This window comes from Herpailurus yagouaroundi, unplaced genomic scaffold (assembly GCF_014898765.1).
Source record: "Herpailurus yagouaroundi ecotype Mexico unplaced genomic scaffold, PumYag 186, whole genome shotgun sequence".
Lineage (NCBI taxonomy): Eukaryota > Metazoa > Chordata > Mammalia > Carnivora > Felidae > Herpailurus > Herpailurus yagouaroundi.
Genome location: NW_024412417.1, coordinates 11,175,158 through 11,196,225, shown reverse-complemented (window position 1 = coordinate 11,196,225; position 21,068 = coordinate 11,175,158). Strand labels below are relative to the sequence as shown.

At 34.2% G+C, this 21,068-nt stretch overlaps 1 protein-coding gene across 6 annotated transcripts in view; it reads right to left on the bottom strand.

Annotated features, from left to right (window-relative positions):
- The window catches only part of VPS13B (vacuolar protein sorting 13 homolog B), a 795,663-nt gene that overhangs the window by 294,570 nt on the left and 480,025 nt on the right, over positions 1-21,068 (bottom strand). The gene's annotated exons all lie outside the window — the stretch shown is intronic.

The window sequence follows — 21,068 nt, the reverse complement described above, 5'->3', positions numbered from 1 at the left end:
CTATTCCTTAAATTATTATTCCCCATAGAAAAGTTACATTTCCTTATTTTAAACTAGCCAATGCTTTCCACACTTTAAATAAATTGCGTAAACATATTTTTAAGGTGACCTAAAATACTTGAAGAATCCCTAAAGAAAAAGTATGCGATGAAATATAATCAGCGCTCTATTAAAAGACAAAGTAACCCAGCCCAGCATTAACATCAATCTATTTCCCTTGGCACATGGACGTTATATATAATCATAAGATTACAACCACAAAACCCTGAATTTCATCAGAGTTTTTCATGTAGGCTTGAAATTCCCCGCATTTTTTCTTGGTCTTAAATTGAGATATATTCCTCCTATCTATCTGTGGAAAATGTGACTTCCCACAGGTTCTTTTCCCTATGCAAATGGTCTGTATAATTAGCAACAGCCAGATACTTCTAAGCATGCTTATTTTAAAATTTCAAGCTTTCTAAGAATCAGGGTTGGAGATTTCATGTTTTCTCTTTTTCTTTGTTTTTGAAATAAGTATCTGTATTTTTAACGTGATTTGAAAGTTCATTTAACTTAAAAGCCAATGGTAAAACCATTTATATCCGAGTTGTAGAAAACTGGATAACTGAAAGATTGGTATGAACTTTACTCTCAGATTTTCCAATGATCATGAGCTTGGAGAAAATATTTAACTTCTCTTGTGCCTTAGTTATTTCAATATTAAAATTAATACAGAGAAATAAAATATATGACAAGAAATTAAACTACTCATAAAAAGGTCCATTAAAAATTTTACACCCATTTCTGAATGGATTCTTAAATGGTTCTGAATGAATAACATATCAAATTACAACTAATCATAAATGCATCACCACCAAGAATAAAACAAAGCCCATTTTCCTGATTATGTAAAACCATAATGAAAACTCTCAAGATAAATGTTCTTTAGTATTTCCAGGTTCACCTGTTTCCAAAATAAGGCACATCACAAACCATGGACGAATCTTCAGACTGAAACAACCAGAATGTTTGAAAAAAAATTTTTTTAAACACCTCTCAGAGTTGGCACAACAGAACAGAAACTTCAAACTTCCCCCACCCTAGATGCGCGCCCAAGCAAAACCAGGGACATTAATAAAGAAGCACCTGCCAAAGCCAGCTTTTGCTCTTAGGGTTTCTGCTGAATCCTGCACAGACACTGATGTTCTGCTCTGGTAACTACACAGGAGGAGATTTAAAACTCAAGGCCCACCCAAGGTGATGAATCAGCTTAAGTGGAGACCCTACATATAAAGCTGGGGTCACAAAGGGCTACATAAGCAGTGAAAGTGTGAATTAAAAATGGCCCTCCTAGGGAGCCTCTCAGTGGTAAGTTCTGTATCTTGATTGCAATGGCAGTTAAAATAATCTACATATGTGATAAAATTGCATAGAACTATATGCACATAATCACATAGGAGTACATCCAGAAACTGTTGAATCTGAATACAGCTGTGGATTGTACTGATGTCAATTTCCCGGTTTTGATATTGTGCTATAGTTATGCAGGAAGTTATGAAAGACTTGACATTACAAAACTCCGAGAAGAAAACATCGGGGGTAAGTTCCTTGGCAAAAGTCTTGGCAATGATTTCTTGGATTTAACTCTAAAAGCAAAGGCAACAAAAACAAAAATAAATAAATGGGAGTCTATCAAACAAAAAGCTTATGCTCAGTAAAGAAAAGTATCAACAAAATGAAAAGGCAACCTCTGAAACAGGAGAAAATTTTGGAAACCATGTATCTGGTAAGGAATTATATCCGAAATAGATAAGGAACTCCTACAACTAAGTAACAAAAAGCCACCAGTAACCAATTTAAAAATGGCAAAGGATCTGAAATAAACATTCTTTCAAAGACATACAAGTGGCCAACAGGTAAATGAAAAGGTGCTCAATTTAGAGCAGTGAAAGTACTGTGTATGATACTGTAATTATGGACACGTGACATACCATATTATACATCAGTCCAAATATATAGAACATATAACACGAGGAGTGAATCCTAATGTAAACTATGGATTTCCGGTGATGATGATATGTCAGTGTAGGTTCTTCAATTATAACTGTGTACTACTATGATGGGGGATGTTGGTAAAGTCCAAGATTAATAAGCTAAACATAACAAGGCAGAATAAACTAAAAAAACTAGAAGAAAAGAAGAACAGAAATTAATGAAATAAAAAAGACACAGAAGGATCAACAAAGCCTAAGAGACAAACCTCTAGTATTCGAGACAAAAAAAAGATAAAGATAGAAAGCCTAATAAATTAATTTTGCAATTAAAAAAACACAACTATGATGCTGTAGAGATAAAACAGATAATAAGAGTATATTAGAAAGATTTATAGGAACAAAGATTTTACAATTTATTGTGGAAAAAAGTCTCTCCTCTAACTTATCACTGTCCCTAAAGAGATTTCTTATCCTTTTCACCGTGCGATTTATATAAAGGTTGTCCTCTCATCTCTTCCACCAAATATAATGCTACTTCTCCTTTTATAGCTCTTTTTCTATGTGGAAATGACTACTTTAAAACTTTATCTTCACAGTTAAAAATGTTGAAAATGTAATAACTAGTGAAAAGCATCCAAGTTCTTCCCTATTTCTTGTCTTACTCAAGACTGTCAAAACTCTTCTCCTAACTAGCCCTCTGGTCAATGAGCAAACTTGCATTCATTCATTCATTCATTCATTCATTGAAAGGATATTTAGTAGAGCACTGCATACTAGGCCCAATGTCAGGCCCTAGGGATACTGGGTTCCTGTGTGGTTCCTGCCCTAATTCAGCTTATAGTCTAGTTGGGGATTTATAGGCAATAGCAAAACAGTTAATTCTATAAAAGGTTAGGTATAGAATGCAATTGGAAGCACGTAAGTGGGACACCTGACCCAGACCTAAGGGTCCAGAATTTAACGGAGTTCAAAAAAAAAAATCCCAATCTCATTTCATATAATGAAAAAAATTATTTCAGGCAAAGGAACAATAGGTTCAAAGGCCCAGATGTGTGAGAGGGTAACATATCCAGACACTTTGAAGATGCTCTGAATGGTTCGCATGGAGAAGGAAGGAAGTAAAGCCTCAGGCTAGTGAGGCTTCAAGCCAAAGACAGGTCCTTCCATCACAAAATGTCCGAGAATGCACTAGGCCCAGCTTTGGGGATGAAGATTTGCAGCCCACAGGTCAGGCTTATCTAGCAAATTGGCATTTTCTCCTCTGCCATAAAAGTTACAGAATTTATGTAATAGTACAGTAGTCAAGAGTAGAGAAAGAGCTTAGTTTCTGTTTTAATCGTAAGAATTAAGAGAAGGAGTCTAGTGTAGAACTTGCCACATCATAAAAACCTCAGTGTTAGAAAAAAAATCATCCTACTTTGATGATCTCTTCAGTCTCTGCATAAAATGTTAAATGAGAGTGAAATGATTACTAAGTGAGAGGAAGAGAGGCTCACCCAGATAAAGCACACAAGAGGGTTCTGAAAAAGCAGAAGCCTGAGCAAACAGCACGAATGACCCTCAATTCAATTACTCAAACTGAGTGAATTCTACCCAAATTTTCTAATTTGATCTGTTTCATCAATCTAAAAACATTTTAATAGCATGCTGGTTAGTTTGTAATAACTGCCCCCTGCCCCCCACATTTTCTAAGATAACAAACAATTGGTAATGGAAAGTTTAGGCCAATTAAAAATACAGTTGTATCTTTAAAGAACGTATTTTCCTCAATAATTTTTTAGCCTCCTGAGATATCAAATCTAAAAAACAATGTATTCTTGTGCATTTTCCCAATATAAAATTTAAATTACTATGACAAATAATACAGGTAGGCCATTTGGCTTATTAGTTTAGGTTAATATAAAAATCAAATATATTTAAAGAATTAGCTTTACAAGTTTGGTTTGATTTTTCTCTGTTAAAAATGAATACAGGGTAATTTTTTTTTTAGACTTAGGTAATAAAATCTAATTTTTCTTTCCAATTATGTGATCCTTATGACTTATTTTCAATTCAAGTCAGAAAACATACAATGGTGCATTGATTCACTTCATTTTTCACAAAGTACTTATTTTTTTCCTCAACTTGAAATACTCATCTTTATTTTTTTTTTTAATTTTTTTTTTCAACGTTTTATTTATTTTTGGGACAGAGAGAGACAGAGCATGAACGGGGGAGGGGCAGAGAGAGAGGGAGACACAGAATCGGAAACAGGCTCCAGGCTCTGAGCCATCAGCCCAGAGCCCGACGCGGGGCTCGAACTCCCGGACCGCGAGATCGTGACCTGGCTGAAGTTGGACACCTAACCGACTGTGCCACCCAGGCGCCCCGAAATACTCATCTTTATTTTTTAAAGTGTAAGATGCCCATTTTGTTTAATGTACATTTAAACCCATTTCAGTCATTATAAAATATTCAAAGTATTTTTTCAATATTAAATATAAAAAACATTCAAAATGTGTTCAAATACCATATTAACTTTAAATAAGTAATAAGAGAACAAGATGTCTTGCAAAAGATGTATTTAACTATATCTTTTCTTGAAGGTATAAGTACAGACACAATTTGAAGATAATTTATTTTCATTTCTCCAAATGCTAGAAATCATTTTGCAATTTTTAAAATGCAATTTTCCCTAAGTATATGACTTTATAACTTAAAAACAGGTTGTTATCAGTAAAAAACAATTTAGGGGGGAAAAAAAAGAAGTGAAAGACAATTTGACTGCAAAGCCAAAAATGAAAATACATTTTAATCAAGACAGCTTTGATTTAGTGCACTACATTTTCATAGCATAAGAAACTGCTAACTCATTAGGGCAAAGAATTCTAATAAAATGATACTTTACTAGGGAACTCACGATAGGAAAAGAGCTTTAAACTTTAGCAAGAACCAAAATGCCTAATATTAATGTCTACTTTACAAAATGCAGTGAACCTAAATGTTCATCAATGAATTAATGGATAAAGATGTAATATACACATACACACAAGGAAATATTCAGCCATTAAAAAAAACACACACACACAAAGAAATCATTTGTGGCAACAAGGATGGACCTTGGAGGCATTATACTAAGTGAAATAAGTCAGAGAAAAACAAATACTCTGTGATCTCATTGATATGTGCAATCAAAAAAAAAGGGGGGAGAGATCAGAAAAAGAGATCAGACTTATGGTTATCAGAGGTAGGGGAAGAATTAAAGAACGTGGTCAAAAAGCACAAACTTCCAGTTATAAGATTTATCAGTGCTAAGGATGTAATGTACAACATCATGACTATAGCTAACACCGCTTGCTACATGATCTACAGGAAAGTTTTAAGGGTAAATCCTAAGAGTTCTCATCACAAGGAAAAAATTTTTTCCTTCTGTTTCTTCTTTCTTTTCTTTTTATTGCATGTATATGAAAAGATGGATAATAGCTGAATCTACTGTGATAATCATTTCAACAATATATGTAAATCAAACCATCATGCTGTATATCTTTTTTTATAATGATTTTTTAAATGTTTATTTATTTTTGAGAGAGAGCAAGCATGAGCAGGGGAGGGGCAGAGAAAGAATCCCAAGTGGGCTCCATGCTGTTGGCACAGAGCCCGACACGGGTTTCGAACTCATAAACCATGAGATAACGACCTGAGCCAAAATCAAGAGTTAGACACTTAGCTGACTGAGCCACTTATGTGCCCCATCGTGCTGTAATCTTAAACTACAGTGATATATGTCAATTATTTCTCAATAAACCTGGGAAAAAACAATACACATACAAACTTACAGTTATAAGATGAATAGTGGTTCTGGGGATCTAATGTACAAAATAGCGATGGTAATTAATGGTATATACTAAGAGAGCAGATCTTAAGAATTTTCATTTAAAAAGGGTAACTGTAACATGATGGATGTGTTAATTAGCTTGGTGGTGGTAATAATTTCAAATTATATACATATATCAAACAATCACTTTGTATACCTTAAACATATACAATTTTTATTTCTCAATTTACCTCAATAAAGCTTGTAGAGAATACAATGAAAATACCTTAATAAGAAAAGCTTATATTGACTCACTTCCTAATTAAATTTTTCCTGGAAATGTTTGATATCATAAATAGAATCAAATTTTTTTGTCTCAAATTCACATACCTCTAGCTCTACCAACTTTGCTCTCTCTCCTTATTACAGTATTTAAGACCACTTAGCAATTCAAATCAGGAAAGGGGGTGAGTCAAGATACCCATAACTTCCTTGCCCTTAACACAAAAAGCTGCTTTATTGGCTAAAATGTAGGAGTTATAATTGTAATTGCTTTGCCCTTCCGAAACTCATCTTCCATACCATTTGAACCGTTCAGCAGGTGGTGTAGGAGGATAAACTAAAGTCTGCAATAGTTGGGTCAATAATATAATCATAAGGAACCAAAGAAGACCTTAAGTATATAACAGGAAACATAGCTTTAATGTTTTCCTTTTTAAATTGATTTAGTCTGGGTCAGGCCTTTTGTATGTTTACATAAGGAACAGCTCATGTTGAACCATTTATACTTCTCACTGCTGAATAGGCATATCTTGGGAGCTCACTGTAAAGAAATAAAATTCATTACTTACAGCTCAGTTGAGAGCAGTAAGTTTACAAAATGTTAAGCCAGAAAACAGGAATGTAAGAAGTAAAATTTATATGTCTTGATTAAATTAAACATCTCCATTTTTATCACCAAGTGTCTATAATAATAGTAATTTTGAGAGTATACAGGGCAGGGGATATAAATAGTTGACCATCAGGCTGAGACCTACGGCAGATTTCCATGACCAAAGACTTAGCGCAGGAGTTCTCATCCTCAGAGTGCAGAAGAATCACCTGGGAGCTTGTTAAAAATGTTAAGTTCCCACCTGCAGAAACTGTGATTCAGCAGGTCTGGACTGGGACTGAAAAATATGCTTCCTCCCTTGTTTGTTTTAATCAAAACTAGCACCCTTATTGATTTTAAAACCAAATTCTAATACGGAGAGTATCACATCTCTTTGACTTGGAACATCATATCTCTGGTACCTGAAGTGAAAGGAGCAAGGACAAGAACCAGTAAATCCAAGGCTATTCCATTTATAAAACAGAGACATTAATACTTGTCCTGCTTCCTTCACAGAGACCTTTAGAGGAAGCATCTCTTCTCTTCGAAAGGTCAAGATACTGTTAATTCACTTCACCCTGGAAAGTTGGGTCAGTGTCTATTTACTCATCTCCATGAACTTAGCCACAGGCCTTGACACTTGGTAGGCTTTTAACATACGAAGTTGAATAAATAACAAATATTCTTGTCTCTGTCCTTCTCTTCCCTTGGGGCTTTTAGAGCAATCATTTTTTTCTTTTTCTCTCTTGTATCTTTATCCTTCAGGCAAAACTATGTTGAAGTAAGAGAGAGAGGTTCTCCCTAAGACCCTGCATCCTCTCTAGCTACCACCCTTTCTTTCACATTCCCTTTAAAAAAATTTTTTTTCAACGTTTATTTATTTGTGGGACAGAGAGAGACAGAGCATGAACGGGGGAGGGGCAGAGAGAGAGGGAGACACAGAATCCCAAACAGGCTCCAGGCTCTGAGCCATCAGCCCAGAGCCCGACGCGGGGCTCGAACTCACGGACTGCGAGATCATGACCTGGCTGAAGTCGGACGCTTAACCGACTGCGCCACCCAGGCGCCCCTCACATTCCCTTTTAACCAGAAATTTATTTTTCTCTCAGTATTTCTATTTTTTCACAATTTATTTTCTCTAACCAAGAACAATCAGGTTGGTCACCCCCACTTGTCCTCTGAAATTTTCCTGGAAAAGATCCCCAACTGATTTTCTAATTATCAGATCTAAAGGGTGACATTTATCCTACACAATGGACTACTACTTGGCAATGAGAAAGAATGAAATATGGCCTTTTGTAGCAATGTGGATGGAACTGGAGAGTGTTATGCTAAGTGAAGTAAGTCATACAGAAAAAGACAGATACCATATGTTTTTACTCTTATGTGGATTCTGAAGAAATTTAACAGAAGACCATGGGGGAGGGGAAGGAAAAATAAAAGAGAGGGAGGGAGGCAAACCATAATTGACTCTTAAAAACAGAATAAACTGAGGGTTGATGGGGGGGTGGGAGGGAGGGGAAAGGGGGTGATGGGCATTGAGGAGGGCACCTTTTGGGATGAGCACTGGGTGTTGTATGGAAACCAACTTGACAATAAATTTCATATTAAAAAAATAATAAAGGGTGACATTTAGTCATTAACTCACCTAACCTTTTTGGATATTTGACAATTCAAAATGGCAGTGTAGCATGTGGTGAAGAGCACAGACTGCACACTTAGCCTGCCTTGATGGATGATTCTAGCTCTGTCACAAACCATTGGGTGTCTTTGGGCAAATTAAAGTTTCAGTGCTTCATTTTATTCATTTGAAAAGTGAAGTCACTGAAGACAGTCAAATGAGTTACTTCATGCAAAGTAATATCTGACACCAAGTAAATGATTTATATATATTGGAAGATATTATAGAAATGTTTTTCATTATTAAAAATTTCTTCCATGAGCTTGTGTGCTTCCACACTCCCTCAACTGTCCTTCTTTAATCTCCTTTACTAGATTCTTTTCTGTTTGTCCCTTCAATATTAGTGATTTCTAGAGCTCCATCTTCATCTTAGGTTTTGTATACATTCATCAGCACAACTGGTTCACAAATGCCAGGATATGTACTTCTTAATTATACCTCCAAAAAAGGAGATAGGTTTCCTAGGACCTCCTTACATTTTCTGACCCAGCCCATGCTATGATGAATGACATACATTTGCAAGACAGTTGGCTACCATTAGAGTTCCATGGTCAAAGAAAGTGCAGTATAATTAAACTGTACTAGGAACATGAATTTTATTTTTTCAGATTCCATTTTTAAGTAATCTCTACACCGAACATGGCACTTGAACTTACAACCCCGAGATCAGGAGTCACATGTTCTACCTGACCGAATCAGCCAGGTACCACCCTAAGAACATGAATTTTCATGTCACAATTACATTCAAATTCTGGTTCTACCACTTACAAGATATATATCTTTGGAGAAGTCAGCTAACTCTGAATATCAGTTTCTTCTGTAAGGGGATACTGGTACCTACATAGGTTTTCATAGGGATTAAGTGGTAATTTCAATTAACATGTTTAATAAACTATACATGACACCTGGTTATTGTTATTGCAACAATGGATAAGAAAGCAGCTTTGGTCTGCTTTCAGACTGAATCCACTAGTCTCACTCCGTATTATAAAATTCAAGAGTAAACTGAGGATACAGAGACTTCTGTTTAAACAAATAGGCTCTATAATAATTCTGTGAGTATAAACAGAACATTATGTAAGAAATGATTTCTCTATAATTCTAGTCCAAGTGATAAAATGAATACTAAAACATTCATCATGTATTTCACATTCTCAAAAGAAAGAAAGGCTTTATAATAATAGAGGAACAAAAATAGAGTCATCTAATTATTAAATTATTTTCTAAGAATTTCATACATTTCACATTAAAATTACTTTTTATTCAATACAAACTTTTTAATAAGTAAGAAATTTTACATCAAAAAATGGTTTTATGATGGGGCAATAATAAAACTCACCTTTTTTCCAGTTATACAAATATTAAATGGTCATGTGCACAAATCCACAAAACATGACAAAGTAATAATGACAACAATACTTATCATTTTTTTTCCTCTGATGGCTTAATTATAGGCAATTTCATTAGTATATAACATACCTCTGAAGTTTCTCAAAATATTCTCATTGGTTACAAAAGTAAGAAGCTAGATTTTCACATTCAATCTTAAGGAAAATATAAGCTTTGATGTTTTTTTTTCTTTTTTTCTCCAGCAAACAGTTGGAGTTGAGATGGTAAGTCCTCATCTGCTCAAGAAAGTTATAAATGGGGTACAGACTTGCAAGATGATTTAAGAAGATACAGAGTATACAATGTATGCTCAATGTGAAAAGTATATCAAACTATACAAAACTCTGATCACATAAGAAATATATTCTAAAGAAATGAATTAAATGAACATGCACTGCATTGAAGAATTGTTGATGTCATCAAAGAACCCATGTGTGACCTCAGAGAAATTACTGAAAGATACACTAGAATATAGACAAATGGAAGTGCTACCTCAATTTTGTAAGAAAACTGTTTTTGATCTTTAACGACATTGATTTATTCATTCATTCTTCAGAACGTTTCTGAGCACTTAGAATAGAAAGTGATATAAAGAGTTATATGAATTAACTAAGAATAAATCAAGACAAGCCTATTCCCTTTTTTGGTTATATTACCATGACAGCATTGAGAAAACAACATCACTATTATAAAACTTGATGTTATAAAGATGTGCAAATGACTTAAGTTTAGATAGTTTTTACAATACACTGGAGGGGCACCTGGGTGGGTGGCTCAGTCAGTTAAAGCATCTATCTGACTTTGGGCTCAGGTCATGATCTTACACTTTGGGCCCCACATCGGGCTCTCTGCAGTCAGTGCTGAGCTTGCTTTGGATCCTCTTTCCCCATCTCTCTCTGCTCCTCTCCTGCTCGCACACTCTCAAAAATAAAGTAAACATAAAAAAATATATTTGAGAAATACAGACTTGACAAAAAACATAGTAAAATGGATTTAGAGCTGCCTTAATACCAGATCCAAATAATAACTATTTAAAGTTTCTAATAACATGACAGAGGATTTGGCTCAATTCAATAGTTTTTATCATTAATTTTAATGAATTCATATATATCACTCTTATCGAATTTTCAAAAGACCAAGTTGGGAAGTACAGCTAATAATAATGAATGAGAATATTTAGGATTCTATAGTATCTCAAAATACTGGAAGAGAGTCAAAACTAATAAGATGAAATTTGAGAGGAACAAATACAAAATTCCCATACATAGGATCAAATAGCCAACTCTGTAAGTCCAGGATGTGAAAGAGATTGCTTGACAACACTACACACACACACACACACACACACACACACACACACACACACACACAAGAACAAAAGAAAGCCTAGAAAAGTTAGGCTGGCTTATGAGAGACAAAAGAAATAACAAAACCATTGTAGCCTTTTAACTTTTAAATACATTACGTACACTGCACACTATGAAGTTTCACAGGATTAGGCAGTCTCTTCCTTATTACACTAATAAAGTTGTACAACTCTTAAATACTATTCTTTCATTAATTTTCAAACATTAAGTTTTAGAATGAATTGATTTTATTTGCATGGCTTCGATTAAAATAATATATAATTCCTTGACAACATGAGATCCAAAAGTTTTTTTTAGAATGTTACAATATGATATTACAGGTACATTCAGATAAAATCCAGATTTCTAAAAAATGCAGGTACCTGGCATAAAAGTAAGCTTCGTTTATTTATTAGAGTCCAGAGTGGTCTGATTTAACAGTGTACTTTACTACAATTCCCACATAGGTGACTTTGAAAAACTAATTGTCAATTTAGCAAAATCCTGCATTCTATAGGTTTCTTTAAATTTCCTTTCTTTAGACTTCTAAAGATAGTAATATAATAAACATATGAAATTTATAATGTTTCCTTATTATAGAGACAGACCTCCTACTTGCTTCTAATGTTTCTACAACATATCTCTGGCAACATTCCTGATTTATGATTCTTCTATAAAATCTACCATTGGCTGCAAATCAACTCCTATCACATAAATTATGGACCATCCAGACTTTATTCCGACTATGTTAATATCCTTTTTCATTCTGAGATTTTTCAAATCTTTATGCAATTTTTTTCATTTTGTTTACTCAAAATAATTGCTTTTGGTAGTTAATGGGCTCCCTATTTATTTTCAAATCCAATTTGAGTATCCTAGTTGAAACTTTCTACAAAATTCTCCATTCTACTACCATTTGTAACATTCCCTCTATCTTTATTAATCAATTGTTATCTATTATCTCCGACTCCTAAAATGTTTAACAAAAAAAAAACTTCTTTCAAAAATCATTTAAATCGGGATTCAAAATTGTTCAAAATCTCTCCTAAAGGTTTTCAGTGATAACAGTAGTATTTAAACACACTGGTCAATAATTAAAAATGAAGTTTTAAGAGACTATTTAATGACTCAGAAAAATGTTCATAGAACATTACTAAACAGGAAAGGCAAGTTCTTACTACCTTTATGATTATCTTCTAAAATAAGAAAATAAGAAAAAACCCTTTAACCTTACAAGAGTATTTATAAAAAGAGTGAATTGCAGGGGAATTAGCTGGACTTCATGTAAAATAGTTCTCATTTTAATTTGCCTAAGAAATCATTAATATAATTTTTAATAAAACCATCTCCATTTATCTCTTATGAAATTCATTTTTATTAGTATGCCTATCACTTGAACCTTCTTCTCTTTAATTACATTATTTTATTCCACAATATTCTGATTCTCTTACCAAACTATTAAGTATTTTTGTACTGCAAAATATATAAATATACACAGTAATAATATTAATACCACTTTAATTTGCATACAGTGTAATGGTTTGCAAAGGGCTTTTCAATATTATCTCTCGTAAATCACCACCCACAGGATGTGATACGTAGAATTTATTTTGCAGATGCTGATGATTCAGGTAAGGAGGCTGGGTAAAGGCAGAGTCCAAATTGGAAGCCACACCTTCCAACTACAGATTCAGTCTTTTCTATACCTAACAATACGAGAAGTGGTTTTCGTAATAAAATGTAAGATTGTATTTTATTGTAAATGTATACAGATGGGTGAAAAACCGAGAGATTTCAGATTAAATTAAATGAAGACAATATTTCCAAGATTATAGAGTAGATTTACAATAAGACATTTGATGGGGAGGGAGCCTTTAGACTTGGTATATAACAAACACCTTTTAAAAAAATGTTGCCATGTTATTTTATATAGTTTATAAAATATAGAATTGCTTCAGGGGAACCTGGGTGGCTCAGTCAGTTGAGTATCCAACTTTGGCTCAGGTCATAATCTCAAGGTTGGTGAGTTGGAGTCCCGCGTCAGCCTCTGTGCTGACAGATTGGAGGCTAGAGCCTGCTTCAGAGTCGGTGTCTCCCTCTCTCTGCCCCTCCCCCACTCACACTCCCTCTCTCTCTTTCTCTTTCTCTCTCAAAATAATAAATAAGCATTAAAAGAAAAGATAATTGCTTCAGACCAATAAATATCACAAAACTGGGGATCAGGAGTCAAGATTCTCAGATTTCCATAAAATAACCATTAAGCAACTCTCCATTTGTAAAGGAAAACAGTACTTTTAAAAAATGCTATCAATGGTTTGGGAAATCTCTTAACATATGATCTTAAAAATATAAATATCTCAGGGGCACCTGGGTGGCTCAGTCGGTTAAGTGTGTGACTTCTGCTCAGGTCATGACCTCACAGTTTCTGAGTTCCAGCTCCGCATCAGGCTCTGTGCTGAGCGTGGAGCCTGCTTGGGATTCTCTGTCTGCTTCTCTCTCTCTTGCACGTGCTCTCTCTCAAAATAAATAAACTTAAAAAAAATAAATACCTCTACATGCAAAATAATCAGAATACAGACAGTTTAAGGAAAGGTACCAAGCAATAATGTTCTAGTCAATAATCAATACACAGACTCACATTTGACTTAAAAATTTGGTATATTTTCCCTATTGTATGGTAGGGTACCACCCTTCTATCACCATACATTAGAGGGCACATATCTATAAACCTAATCACACGAGGGCATCACAGCACTGAAGTATTGCCTCTAGTTGTACAAATATTTTTACCTAAGGGTCTTCCAGGCACTCCCAGTCCTATGCCAATCTAGTTTCTAGTGCCTATTATCACAGTATTAATACTAAGTGTTCGTCACAATGTAGAGCAATGGCAACTCTCACACTGAGCTACCGGAAAGGTAAACCTGATACAATCACTTTGGAGAACCCTTTGGTGATACCTAGCAGCACCGAAGCTGTGCCTAACCTATGACTTAGGAATTCCACTCCTAGATATATATACCTTAGAGCCCATTCTGTCCAATACAATAGCCACTAGCTGTATGTGTCTATTGAAAATTATGTCAGTTAAAATTCAACACAATTTAAAAAATATAGTTCCTTAATTCACAGTGTAAGTGCTCAACAGACATATGCAGTTAGTGGCTACTGTATTAGAGCAGATACAGAATATATCCATCACTGCAGTAAGTTCTTTTGTTAAGCACTACCCTAGAGAAACTATTATATATGTATACAAGGAGAATACTGAAGAATATTCATCACTACATGTGATAGAGAAAAATTCAAAACTTAAATGTCCATTATTGGGGGGAAAGATTAAACATGTGGCATAGTGACACAATGGACTATTAACCAGAAGTAAAAATCTATGAATGAGATTAGGAATATCTGAGTGGTTCTTACATGCATAAAGGCAGAATTAAAACAAAAAGCAAGTTGCAGAACAGAGGTATGTAGTGGGTATACCATGCAATTTTTAAATTTTCTATATTATTCTGATATAGTTCTTCAATACAAAGGCTTTTAAAGCATACTGTTTTGCTTACTACAGCTCTGCAGAATGTCTTGAAATCTAGGATTATGATACTTCCAGCTCTGTTCTTCGTAAGATTGCTTTGGCTATTCGGGTCTTTTGTGGTTCCGTACAGGTTTTAGGATTGTTTGTTCTAGTTCTATGAAAAATGCTTTGGTATTTTGATAGGGATTGCATTAAATCTGTAGATTGCTTTGGGTAGTGTGGACAAATATTGGTTCACCTTATCCATGAGCACGGAATGAGTATCTTTCCATTTGTGTCATCTTTAATTTCTTTCTACGGTGTTCTATAATTTTTGGAGTACAGGTCTTTCACCTCTTGGTTATATTTATTTCTAGGTACTGTATTCTGGTACAATTATAAATGGGATTGTTTTCTTAATTTCTCTTTCTGCCACTTTATTTCTGTATACACAAATGCAGGAAATTTGTGTGATAATTTTATAACCTGCAACTTCACTGAATTCATTTATTAGTTCTAGTAGTTTGCCTTCCTGGTCTGATTGCTGTGGCTAGGACTTCCAGTACTATGTTGGATACAGTGGTGAGAGTGGGCATCTTTGTCTTGTTGACCTTAGAGGAAAAAGTCTCAGTTTTTCACCATTGAGTATGATGTTGTCTGTGCGTTTTTAATATATGGCCTTAATAACATTGAAGTATACTCCCTTTAAAGCTACATTGTTTATAGGGTTTTTATCATGAATGGATATTGTACTTTGTCAAATGTTTTTTGTGCATATATTGAGATGATTTTTTTTAATTAAAAAAATGTTTAATGTTTGTTTTTGAGAGAGAGAAAGAGATAGAGCACAAGAGGGGGAGGAGCAGAGAGAGAGGGAGACATAGAATCCAAAGCAGGCTCCAGGCTCCAAGCTGTCAGCACAGGCCCCAATGCAGGACTTGAACTCAAGAGCCATGAGATCATGACCTGAGCTGAAATCGGAAGCTGAACCTACTGAGCCACCCAGGAGCCAGAGATGATATATTTTTTATCCTTTCTTTTGTTGATGTGATGTATCATGTTTGATTTGTAAACACTGAACCACTCTTGCATCTCTAAGATAAATCTCACCTGTCTGTCCTTAATGATTTTTTTTTTTAAGTGCGGTATTGGATTAGGTTTACTAATACTTTGTTGAGTATTTTTGCATCTATGTTCATCAGAGATACTGGCCTGCAGTTTTCTTTTTTTTAGTGTCTTTAGCTGATTTTGGTGTCAGGGTAATGCTAGTCTTATAGAATGAATTTGGAAGCTCTTCTTGGTCTCTTAGTTTTTGGAATAGTTTGAAAAGAATCAGTATTAATTCTTCTTTAAATTTTTTTTTTCAACATTTATCCATTTTTGGGACAGAGAGAGACAGAGCATGAACGGGGGAGGGGCAGAGAGAGAGGGAGACACAGAATCGGAAACAGGCTCCAGGCTCTGAGCCATCAGCCCAGAGCCCGACGCGGGGCTCGAACTCACGGACCGCGAGATCGTGACCTGGCTGAAGTCGGACGCTTAACCGACTGCGCCACCCAGGCGCCCCAAAATGTTTAAATGTTAAAAGCAAAACTGAACTACTGGGACATCAAAATAAACAGCTTTTACACAGCAAAAGGCAAAACAAAAATGCAATCTGAATGGAAGAAGTATTTACAAATGACATATATGATAGAGGATTAATAGTAAAAATATATAAAGAACTTATACAACTCAACACCAAAAAATCCCCCAAATAACCCAATTAGAAAATGGGCAGAGGGCCTGCAAAAAACACACAGAAATGGCCAACAGACACACGAAAAGATGCTCAACATCACCAGCAGGAAAATGCAAATCAAAACAACAATGAGGTATTACCTCATACCTGTCAGAATGGCTAAAATAAAAAACACAAGAAATATGAGTGTTGGTGAGAACTGGAGGAAAAGGAACCCTCAGGGCACTACTGGTGGGAATGCAAACTGGTGCAGCCACTATGGAAGACAGTATGGAGGTTCCTCAAGATATTAATTACACAATTACCATATGATCCAGTAATTCCACTACTGTGTATTTACCCAAAGAATACAAAAATACTGATCTGAAAAGATATATGCACTCCTTTGCAGCATTATTTACAATAACCAAGGTATCAAAGCAACCAAAGTGTCCACTGATAGATGAATGGATAAAGATGTGGTATACATATAAAATGGAATATTACTCAGCTATAAAAAAGAATGAAAACTTGCCATTTGCAGCCACATGATGGACCCAGAGGGTATACTGCTAAGTTAAGTGAATCAGTCTGAGAAAGACAAATACCGTATGATTTCACTCGTCTGTGGAATTTAAGAAATAAAATGAAGAAAAAAAGAGACAAATAAAAAACAGCTACTTAAATATAGGGAACAAACTGATAGCTGACAGAGAGGAGGTGGGTGGGTGGGGGGAAAGGGTAAAATAGGTGAAGACGATTCTCATATTGGACCATATTGGATGCTTATCATGATAAGCACTGAGTAACATATAGAATTGCTGAATCATTATATTGTACACCTGAAACTAACATAGTACTGTGTGTTAATTATACTTGAATAATAAAAAAGGGCCAAGCAGAATTACAGTGTGGTAATTAAGAGCTCCATCTTGCTGTATGATTTTGGACAACCATGAGTTTCATTTTCTCTACTATAAAATGTGAGTAATAGTACCAAGGAGTGTCAAGGGATGAGGTGAAAATCCAAGGAGGTAAAACGTGTAAAGGTATGCTGTAAATTATAAAATGCTATGAAATGTTAGTATTAAATAGGGCTTAAACAACAAACTGGAAATTATCTGAGAATTTTAAAAGTGATATAAACCATCTGAGTAGGTTGGATAAAGGCAGGATATGGTTTTTGTGGCATGTAAAAAAATTACACTGTCTCAGTTTGTCAGTGATATTTTACTTAACTCTGCATAAGGACTAAAGGTGTAATCCTTTCTCCAATTTAACCAATACAACACAACCAGATTAAGTAATTATTTAAATTTTTTAAATGTTTATTTATCTTTGAAAGAGACGGAGAGACAGAGTGTGAACAGGGGAGGGGCAGAGGGACACAGAGAATCCGAAGCAGCCTCCAGTCTCTGAGCTATCCACACAAAGCCAGATGTGGGGCTCTAACTCACCAACCACGAGATCATGACCTGAGTCGAAGTTGGACGCTTAACCGACTGACTGAGCCCCAAGTAATTATTTTAAAAATGTTCACTGTAGTAACTATAACAGCTAATAGAAATAAGTATTCAGTAAATATTTCTGAAAGCTTACTATGTGCCCATCAAATTCAGATGCTTTGCATGCATTAATTTATGTAATCCTCATTACAACCCTATTAGGTAGGTGTAATTATTATTCCCATACTGCAGATTAGGAAACTTAGACAGTTAAGTACCTTCTGTTGACCAAAGACATTCTGCTAGTAAGTGGAAAAGCTGAAATTTGAATCCGGGCAGCCTAGTACCACAATCTGTGCTCTTCAACCACCTATTATATGCTTGGCATGGTGTTTAATTCTCCAAAAATAGTGCAAACCTGATCAGAAATGCTCAGAACCGCCCCATTCACCCAGGCAATGAAGCACAAACTCCTTAACCAGGAATTCAACACTTCTACAAGGTCATCTCTATCGCTTTTCCCTACCTCTCTCTCATTATGCCCTTGTAATCAATCCTCTGATACAACAAGAAGAATGCTTAGGTCTCTAAATGTACTTGCCTTCCTTCTTTGACTCCTTCTTTCCCTCTACCTGGCATATTTGATAAAATTCATTGTATCCTTCAAGGGTTTCAACTAGTTGTAACTCTTCCATGGAGATGCCCTCTGGGTACTATAGCCCCAGAAGACTTCTCTATGAGAAAATCTCCCTTATCTAACATCTATAATCAAGATGTCATTAATTACATGGATATGAATTAGGACACTCTGTGATTCTAAACAGCAATGCTGTATCAAGGACATTCTGAGGCTATTCCTATCCATAATAAGTGTACATACTGTCAAGACTTGTTTTCCAAGGCTTGGCATTAGAATCTTCTTCTTTTGGAAACTTTTCCCTACAGAAATTTAATCTCATGAGATGAGGTTCTAGAAAGATCTCAATTAAATCTTGGACTGAACAGTATTCAGATTTCCAGAAATAATGAAGTTTAAATTGTATTACTATAGATAGGAATTTAAAATACAGTATTTTATCCATGTATCCACAAATTAATGAAGCTGAAAATAAATATATCAATTTTACTCAGGAAGTCTGACAATGTCATGTCATTCCTAATATGAAGATAATTTTTTTCTTCTTCAGGAAAATAAAAACATAAAATTATTTTACCCTATTTTATTCTATAAAGATATTTTTATTTACTTTGGTCATCAACACCCTAACATGGCAAGAAATATAAAATATAGAGATAATAAATGGGATAGACTTATTCTAAATAGTACATCAAGAGTTAAGTATGCCATAATAAGACATTGTTGATGTTAGTCAGCAAAATATGAACTATTTAACCAAAATATCTAAGTTATATTATTTATTCTAATAAATTTTATATAAGCTTTAAATGATACTAGGGAACAATACTCTTTTATAATCTTAAAATCAGATAAGTAATATTAATCTACAGTACAGTTTCTAAGTACATTATCCCCAACGTTTTCTAAAGTATAATTAAAAAGGAAAAAGGAAGAATTAAAGCAACATATAAACAATCTAACAATGTAAAGTTAGCAGTTTTTATAAACAGAACAATGACTACAAAAATATTTAACCTTTAGTATTTGTGCTCTATACTGTGCCAATTTAAGAAAATAACCCTGAAACAACAACGTTCAGCAATAGCAAAGACAAACATATAAACGATGAAGGTACAGTTGCTCAAAATAGGGACTCAAGACTACAGTGAAACTAGAGAACAATTAGGTAGTTTTTAGAATTTTGGTTACGAAATAAATACCAAAACACAAATGTGTTTCTCTCTCAAAGGGAAGGGAAGGGAAAAGAAACTGATTTAGAGGAGCTGAAATTTTGTTTTACCAAAGAATTCTTCAAATTTAAAAACTTATTTCTGAGAAAGACATGGTCCAAAGTGATGGAAGAGCTAGAAAATATTTTCCCAATAAACTTGAGACATGAAAGTGGTGGAAAAAAGAATTTTTCTCACACCTTAGCATGTGTGCTGGGACAAAAGTGTTCAAAATAAAATTTATGAACTGAGAATCAATGAGGTCAAACAGCTGTTAAAAAGATGCTACAAAATGACTCCCAATTTAACTGGTGATGATTTTCAAATCTCTTCTTTCTGCGAACACCATAAAGTACTCCTTAAAAATATAACTGTTTATAGAAATGAAGATGTGTTTTCTGCTTTAGGGTACCAAAAAGAAGAAAAAGAATATTCCTTCACTAAGAATGGCTGCTACCAGTAAGAGAAGACAGTATTAAAGTAGCTTATAAGCAGCTTTCCTATCACCAATTTATCTAACAATTATGTACATTTATTTACTAATTTATTCATTATATCATTTTATTATATTAAAATCCAGAATTCTCATTCAACATCAATATGTTTTTAAATTATACATGTTGTCTATATCTTAACATGTTGGGAAAAATGAAAATTGTACAGAAAATAATTGTACCTTTTTTATAAAGCCAATTGAATACTGTCCACAAATTACTGATAAAAGGTCTTAGTTATTAAAATATTTTTAATAAAAAATTTTCAAAGTATTTTTTACTTAGTACACTATTATGCTTACAACATAATCATGATTATTTTGATCCTAAATATTAACACTATAAGCCATGATCTGAAACTGATTTAAACTATGGTGAAAATAACTTTAATTTACAATATTAGTGAAATCTTTTCTTACAAGATGAAATAAATGCAAATGCTACATTAATATACTAAGTATGTAAAATATTCAGTGTTTTATATTTTAAATGTACCATATATTTCTTTACCTAGAGAAAATGATGTTTAAAAAATCAATTAATATATTTTAAGCCCAATTATAAAGATGACTAAACTATGTTCCATGAAGGTAAAGATTGTGAAAATTTTTATTACACTTTTTAGATGCTATGTATGTATCCTTACATCCACCTAACAGCTGGTAAATAGTAAGTACTCACAAATATTTTTACAGAAATTAATAAATGGCACAATAAAACTGATAATTTAAGGAAAAATGACAACTTATTATTTCAATATTTTAGAAAGAGCTTGTTTGGAAGCTAGTACATGCCTGAGTCTCAAATTAATGTATTAAAGATATATGCAGCACCAGCACTGAAAGAGAGACAAAAGACAAAAACTAAAAATACCCAGGTACTTGTACAAGGGGAAAAGATCAAACTGGTTCCTTAAACAAATAAACAAAGCAATCCTACACACACACACACACACACACACACACACACACACACACACACACAC